General features: G+C 29.0%; 1 long non-coding RNA gene across 1 annotated transcript; it reads left to right on the forward strand.

Moving 5' to 3' along the window:
- Nucleotides 1–2,214: 2,214 nt before the first annotated feature.
- On the forward strand, nucleotides 2,215–6,775 carry LOC142323019 (uncharacterized). The gene is made up of 3 exons (XR_012755999.1): nucleotides 2,215–2,380; nucleotides 3,152–3,596; nucleotides 6,543–6,775. It is a non-coding gene; the product is annotated as an uncharacterized LOC142323019 (long non-coding RNA).
- The last annotated feature ends 1,835 nt before the right edge of the window (nucleotides 6,776–8,610 follow it).

Here is an 8,610-nt window from a genome sequence, read left to right on the forward strand (position 1 = left end):
AAATTAATCTAATTCAGCAGAGATTTTGGGGCCTATGGATCTAGTAATCTTGAATAGATTATTGAATTTATAACCCAAACTGATAAATTTCATACACTGAAATAAAAAATAAAGTATGAAATATTTAATAAAATATTAAAGAATGTTGAAATTACATGTTTTAAACTACTTAATAAATAAGTTACATGGATATCAGAATTTAAAGATTTTTTAAACTAAATATCATCTACATTATTAAGGGTCCATAAAATATATGTTATACAACAGTGCCTATGCTAAATGTTTCGATTATAAAAACCCAGGTATGATATTTGTACTACTAATAAGAAATAAATAATAAAAATAATTACCTTATATTTTGCATTACTTCTTAGTAACCCTTCTTTAAGTACTTTCAGTGATTTATCTTGATATGTTTTAATGGAATGATGTAAAAATTTTTTATTCTTTAACATTTTGTCAAGATTAAACTGTTGTTTAACTGACAATTTAGATAATGTTACAGACATTTTTTTGAATCTGTAAATTAGGCTTCAAATTAGAATAGAAATGTTTCAGTGAATGAAATAAAGTAATATTAATTCATTTATTAGAGGCAAAAATTTGTATAAAAAGTTGTTTTAAGGTATAAAAGTTTGTAATCCTGTTTGAACTGGACACAAAGACTTAATAAATAAAATTTTAAGTTCCATTGAAAATTTATACATTACACAGAATTCCATGAAACACAATATCATGTAATATAGTAATGTTCAGAAACATTTACTCATCTTGATGGCAGATGCAGACAAATAAATAAACAAAACTGCAGACCAAAATAGATCCTAACAAAATTAGTAGTATTAGTATCTGTAAAAAAGGAATATTAATTTATGGCAATTACAAAACAATAAAATGTATTTCAACAATTTCAGTTGCTATTACTGCACAACTTTATATTATCATAAATTTTTGCGACTTAATATATTCCTAGTAAATTATTCCAATCGAAAAATGAACTTCCACTTTATAATCTGAATGTATTTTTATTAAGATAAGCACTTTTACAGTAAGATAAACTTATATCTTGAATTACTCTGGTCGTTAAAAGTTTATGAAAATTTATTTGAAAGACATTCACCGTCACAATATCTTAACTACAATCACTTGAAAACAATTATTTTACTATTCAGAATAGGAAAAAAAGTTCTAAAACATTTATACAATCATATGCGAAAAACCAGTATCATATTTTTGTAGTTAATCAGTACTTTTTCTGTAGTTGATTGAATAAAATTAAAAAGAAAAAATCATAGAATACAAACACTATGGATAAGTATTTTAAATAATTTGAATACTTAAAGATATAGTACAGCAATCTTTAAACTCCTTTCACTGTTGGTTTACCTTTAAAAATCGTACTGAATACTTATTCGGGTATTAATAACGAAACCTATCTCTTCCGCGTTCTGACAATCATTAGACGGCTAGAAATCTATACATAGCGCTTTCTTCTGGAAAATTAAGCAAACAAAAATTAACTCGCAATTTCCATTTCAATCAGTTTGGTAGAATTACCAATTCGTTATTGAAACGATAATTTATTTTGCATGATTGATGCATGCGATGCCATTTACAGATAATAAAACACAAATATTAACTGATCGGTAAACAATCTACTTGAAAAAATAAAGATGAAAATTAAGTTTTTAAGTGATCCTTTAAATAAGGTTGAAAAGAGTTTCTGGAGTTTTTAATCAAATTAACTAATATGTATTAGTTAACTAGGGAAGTTATTGTCAAGTAACGATAATTAACAGTGTTAAGTGAATTTAAAACTGTAGTAATAATGTTAAGGATATTAGTGACGATAAGTAGCATATTCTTATGTTAACAATTTTTCATTTTTGATGTATAGAAAAGAAAAATTTGTTTCGTTTTAGCATAAATCTGTTTCGTTTTAAATTATATTTAATCTAGGAAATTATAATGCATATAAAAGTAAATAAAGTGAAGACCAGCATGATTAAAATATCGTCATTATTTAATGATGTTTGTACGTTTATAAAATGAAAAAAAAAAAAATCACCACTTATTACTTAAATTACTAGTTATGTCGAGTCCAATTTTTTCTGTGTACTTCTGATTTTCATTATTTTATAAAAGTTAAATCGATATTTAACATCTAAATAGTCAAGAAACATTTTTTGCTGTTGCATCACTGTTAACGGCAGTTCGTGTTTAAACTTTTGTTTAGTTTTATTGTAGGTTATTTAACTTGAATTTTTATAAAAATGGAAACACCGTTACGTTGTAAGATCAATCCAAACGTGGGTAAAAATGAGTTATGCAACATTTGATGCTCCGGAAACTCCTTTTCTGAGATTAGGTTATGGAACCGGTAAGTGTAGCTTAACCCAAGAATACGTTGTTTCTACCAACTAATCGTATCCATTCATTAAAAAAAAAATAGTTCTTTGAAGTGATATTTTAGTTTTAAAATATTCAATTTAAGATTTCTATGCCATTTTTCATTTGCTGTTTATGAATATTTCTAATGCTGTTTTTAAATTAAATGCTTCTAAAGGTGTACCTCTGAAAGTAGTTCTGCAGGTTTACATAGAACCTTGGAATAGGTCAACAGGTTGCCACATGCTTACGGAAAATTGTTTATTAGAACGCAAGCCCGAATAAGTATGTCAAACTACGCTTTATAATCAAAGTTCTTTTACCTTTGAATGATTTTTATGCCAATAGAATGTAACTAATGATAAGACAAAATTCTGTTGGAAGAGCCATTTTTTTATGTGTATTTTATCTTTTACTCGTATTATTTAGAATCAAACTCTTATTTATTAAATGTTGAATCTTACAGAATTTATATTTTTATAATCTGGTATGTATTGGTCAGATATATAAGATATATAAAATTTTAGGTAATGTTATCTCCAAAGGTAAATTATATTTATTACTATGGAAAACTTCACCATAAATAATATTAACACTAATGTTTGTAAGATTAGAAAATACTGAATCAGGAGAATTACTGCAGCAGTTTAACAAATTATTTGATTGTTAAAGATTACAATTAGTATAAAAATTATTTTATAAATTAAACATAAAATCATAAAAATTTACTTTGTAGCATTCATTTTTTTGTTTTGTGTTGCAGCAAGTGTACTTAGTACAACTGAAAGTGGAACTGGTTGATATGATTAATGGTGATATGCCAAAAGGTCCTTTAGCAATTAAACTTAGTTAAATCAAAAAATTTTAAAGTTGAAAATTAAATGGTAAGGGCGTTAGATTTTGCATACTGTGGAGCAACCAATTTGTTGAGCTGTAACAAAGAAGCTCCTGCAGCGTTTTCGTTGGGAAGTGTTTAATCACCCACCATACAGCCCGGACTTGGCTCCATCCGAATTTCACCTCTTTGCTCACATTAAATGCTGGCTAGGAGGACAACATTTTGGCACAGACATTGAGCTGCAGACGAGCATAGAAACATGGCTGAAAACACAGGCGGCTCCATTCTATGATGAGGGTATTGGAAAGTTAGTACCAGGCTACGACAAATGTCTAAATTGGAGTGGCGACAATGTAGAGAGTGTAACTGTGTAAGTACTTATTACAAATAAAAAACTTTTTATTTTCACTGTGGTTTTAATTTTGTGACCGATCGGACCTTGAAAAAAAATAACCCTCATAGCATTCTGTTCTTGAGCTTACTACCAATTCATTCTATAAGGGATATCTACATTTTATTTAATTGTTTATTTATCAACATTTGAAAATTGCTTTTTAGATAAAGCGTGTTTTGGTACTTTGACTAACGCCAAAGCCAATCACTGTTATTTTTTCAAAATTTTAATTGTTATTTTTAAGGTAAAATATGTACAAGACGGCAGAGATGGTTTTTCAAAAACTTTAATTTTTCAATGAATTTTAGGAAGTAAATGTTAGTATATTTCGTAAAGACAAAAATCTGACACTACAAACAAATTGTCATAAAAATTCAATGAAAACTTATTTTTATGCTAATTTGTAGATTTATGTAAAAATACGTCTTCTATCATTATTTATCCTTATATTTAACTGATTTTAGAAAACTTTTGCAATTTTTTTACCATTTTGTAAAACATATGGTTTTTTTTTGAAAAAAGATCAATGAATTTATCAATATTTTGTTTAAATTGTTGTATTTTGTTTAATTTTAATCTTATGAAAAATGAAATAACATCAGTAGAAAACTAAAACAATTTTGCTTAAAAAAGGCTCCAGAACACTTTTCTACGAGTAAATTTAAGTAATTACAGATAAATTATTCATTTATCCATTTATTCTCATCATAAAAGATAATATTTCGCAAAGAATAAATTTTATAATAATTTGTTTCCTCCTAATTTAAGTGTGTCTGTATATGTATATTTGTTTGCAGTGTTACAACAATTTTAACAGGAAACAATAAAAAAACGCACTTAATTTTTAGTAAGCTGTGGGTGTAATAAAAAAATAAAAAATTGCAGATGGTTAAGTGAGAGTGATGAAAATTAGAGAAGAGGACTTCTTGTAATTTTTCTTCTCTTTCTAATCATCTTAATTTTGTTTTTTTCTCTTTCAAGAGGTTTTTTTATGAATGTTTCTATAAACAAGCCGGTAAGATTTAGGCCATGTAATTATAACAATGCTGTTTTTGTTGTATCATTAAAATAACATGTAAATCACAGTAATACTAAACAATAATATGTAAATAAAATTAACATTTAATTATTTTTTTTATTTAAATTTCAAGAAAAACATTTAATAAATTTTATGATTATATTGCCATTTACAATAATATTAAATTGATCTTTAATACACCATTTTATTTTATTTATTTATTTAACAACTGATAGGAAGAATTTTTTAAATTACATTTACTTACTACTTCTAAAAAAAAATTCATAAAATTTACTGTTATTATTTTATAAAACCTTTAAAATATATTATTAATAATTTTTTAAATATTTTTATACATACATATATATTTATATTACAAACAGTTTTTCCAACTTGCTGTCATATCTAGATGTGTGTGTATTGCTGTAATGCAATTACAGCAATTGGCCTGCCAGGCATACAGCTGCAAAAGTAAGCATAAATGAACCAGTAAAAATGTAGTTCTGAACAGACTCAGGTCAACCATTCCTGAGATGTGTTGTTAATTGAAACCCAACAATCAAAGAACACCAGTATCCATAGTCTTTTCTTTCTTTTTTTTCCTGTTTAGCCTCCGGTAATTACCTTTCAGATAATATTTCAGAGGAAGAATGAGGATGATATGTATGAGTGTAAATGAAGTGTATTCTTGTATAATCTCAGTTTGACCATTCCTGAGAGGTATGGTTAATTGAAACCCAACCACCAAAGAACACTGGTATCCACGATTTAGTACCATAGCCTAGTATTCAAAATTATTAAAAAGCAACTGGCTTTACAAGGACTCAAACCTTAGAACTCACGACTTCAAAAATCAGCTGATTTTGCTTTGAGTAACCTCTAGATCAACCTTGCGGGTTTTTTAATATCTATAATTATAATATATGTTTTCGATAAATCCACTTTTATCCAAAATTTTATTTTTTATATAAGTGAAACATTTATGGGGTAGTTACCAAATTATCCACACAACCTTCTTACTAAGGGACCTGGTACACTTCCGATAGGGTTAACATTCCTTATGTCAAAAAGCCCAGTTTTAAAACATCAAACATATTTATAAATAAACAAATCCTGTAGAAAATTTTGGAAAAGTGTGGTATCCCTATTTATTTAATAAAGAATAGCTCATAGCTTGTAGCGGGATGGAGGAGAAAAAAAAATCGATACAGAAATAAACTTATAATTAATCAAGGTTTAAGTCAAAAATCTAGTATGTCCTTCACCATCTTTAACATCCAACTGACTTTTTTAGGGAATAGAAGTTAAGATATTAATCTCAAAAACAAAAAAATGATGACTGTTTTTGCATTTTGAAGATGTTTTAATCAATTTTTCATAAAAATGTTTACAAAAGTCTACTATTTTATTTTATAATTTCTGTGAAACTTACGATTTAACTATAATTAATATATCGCCAACATCAATGGCATTCTAAGCTGATAGTGAACAACAGCAGCAGCAGCAACAGTGCAAATCCCTCTATACCAAATTCTAATTATATACCATGTTCGCCCGAGTCCAGTCCATCCGTTAGAAGATTGGTTTTCGACTCTGATGTTAATGACGATGAAAGTGCTGTAACAAATGCTACAGAGGGCAGGTCGGAATTACTTAGTGACGAGCATGTTCATTGGACAAATGATGGATTGGATCGGCTGGTGCTAGCTGCAGCAGAAATAGCAGAACAGCGTCTGCAGAGTTAACCTCATATGAAAATGTAGAACCATCAACTTCAACTTCTACTTCACCAGGCGTAGTTACAACACAGTTTAAGGTTGACACCAAAGTAATTAACATTTACAGATTCAATTTATATTTATTTATTTACTAGTAATATCATATAAGTTTTTTCTTTTTTTCAGTACGAACCCACGTTTAGCACTTTCCTAGAAATAGCATCGAAAGTCACAATGAAGCTGACCCAACCTTCTGTCGAGGTAAAACAAATGAAATTATTTATTGGTGAAATGAAGTGGAATGTAGTATCATCCTTTTGAAGTAAACCGGTCGAAGTAAATGTTCTACTTCGACATGTAAAACATCAAGCTTAATAAATTTAGTGATTGATGCAGGGTATAAATGTTATAAGGGATAATCCGATATCAAAAGGAAAAAATTTGTTACTGTGTAAATTCTGTAAGATAAATAGTGTAAAATTTGTTACAAATCCTTGCGGACATCCAATTTGCAATTTGTGTTTGAAAAAAATAGTTCTTCCTACCAAATGTTTAATTTGTAATGAATTAATTATATTTTATAATAAATGTTTTTTATGAATAGAAATGAGTTTTATTCTACCATTTTTGTTTTCTTTTGTTTCTTTTCAGTACTACTCTAGAATATCTGATGGGTTATACATTTACTTTAAAAAGATATTGATGATGAAGATGAAAATTGCATAGATCTTAGCGAAGAGCTAGTTAATAGACGAATGTTATGTAAAATATCACGATAGTATTTATACCATGCGACATTGTTCATGTAGACATGTGCATTAACGTTATTTATACCTACTCCAAGTTATAAGGAGAAACAATGTCCATTTTGTAGAAAGCGTGTTGTATTAACGAACAGAATTGGTGAATGAAGGTAATTTAATTCAAAAATGAAGTAGTAACTTTCATTGTTCGGAATAAATCGGTAGTGTATATATGTGATTTTGTTTTATTGATTGTTTCAGATCGATGTCGCAAACGAACAAGTATACAATAGACGAATTAAACAGCAGATTGCAAGCATTTAAAAAGGAACTGGAAAACAGAATTTGATATAAAACTTTATGGAGTGTGTAAACGTCTTGGCAGTATTAATTTGAAGCCGGCCTCTGTGGCGCGAGTGGTAGCGTCTCGGCCTTTCACCCGGAGGTCCAGGGTTCGAATCCCGGTCAGGCATGGTATTTTTCACACACGCTACAAAACATTCATCTCATCCTCTGCGGAATGAATTGCTTGGGTGCGGACCTGGAGGTAAATCGAACCAAAAAAAAAAAGTATTAATTTGAAAAATGTTTGTCCCATTTGCAACACTAAGCAGAAGATTTAACGCACTTCCTCTTAAGCTTGTTAACGAATGTGGATTAATCCGTGGTGAAAATGGAAAAAAATTAATATCATGTAAGGAATGTGTATGGAATATTTCCAGTAAAACTATTTTATTACATTGTTCAATTAATCATAAAATATTTAACAGTATTTGTAAAATTGCTGATGAATTGTATAGATGTTATAGATTTTTTAAAGAGAGTATAGTTTGTGAAGAATTATTGATGAGCACCTTTCATTGCTGGAAGAAACGCTTTTCGAAAGCGGAGTGTATGGTGAAAGCCGGTTTTTATTTTACTGGCATAGTGGACAGTGTGTGTTACTTGTCTCAATTGTCATGTAGAGGTTTTCGAGTGAGGCACTGATGAAATTCCATTGCACGAGCACAAAAGGTTTTCTCCGGGCTGTCCAGAAGTGAACGGCCGTGTACACGGTAACAGGTGTGTAAGAAATGAGATCTTATTTAGTAGTATATAATAAAACAAGCAAAGTATATATTCTTCAATTATTATTTATTATTTATTGTTTCAGGTGCCATTGTGCAGTGAAATCCATTAGATGCCGCTGTTTAGAATCAAATCCTCGTCCAGCGAAGGAGAGGAAATGCATAAAACATCGTTAGAATGTTCATCTGTATCGTCATTGTCGTCGGCAGATGGAGAGGACTTGATTAGCAAGTCTTGGATCATTGGTTATATTACGGGCAGATGAATACTTTCACTCGAACATCTAACCGTCATCCTTGAGTAGATTTCCAAGATCGAAAATAAGCATATTAAACAGACATACATATTTAGGCGTAGAGAACGGTGTAGTAGAGTTAAAACTTTAACATTTAATTTCACTTAATGAATAACGCTCTGTACTAAATGAATGGCAGTATTATTTA

This window comes from Lycorma delicatula, chromosome 4 (assembly GCF_047948215.1).
Source record: "Lycorma delicatula isolate Av1 chromosome 4, ASM4794821v1, whole genome shotgun sequence".
Classification (NCBI taxonomy): domain Eukaryota; kingdom Metazoa; phylum Arthropoda; class Insecta; order Hemiptera; family Fulgoridae; genus Lycorma; species Lycorma delicatula.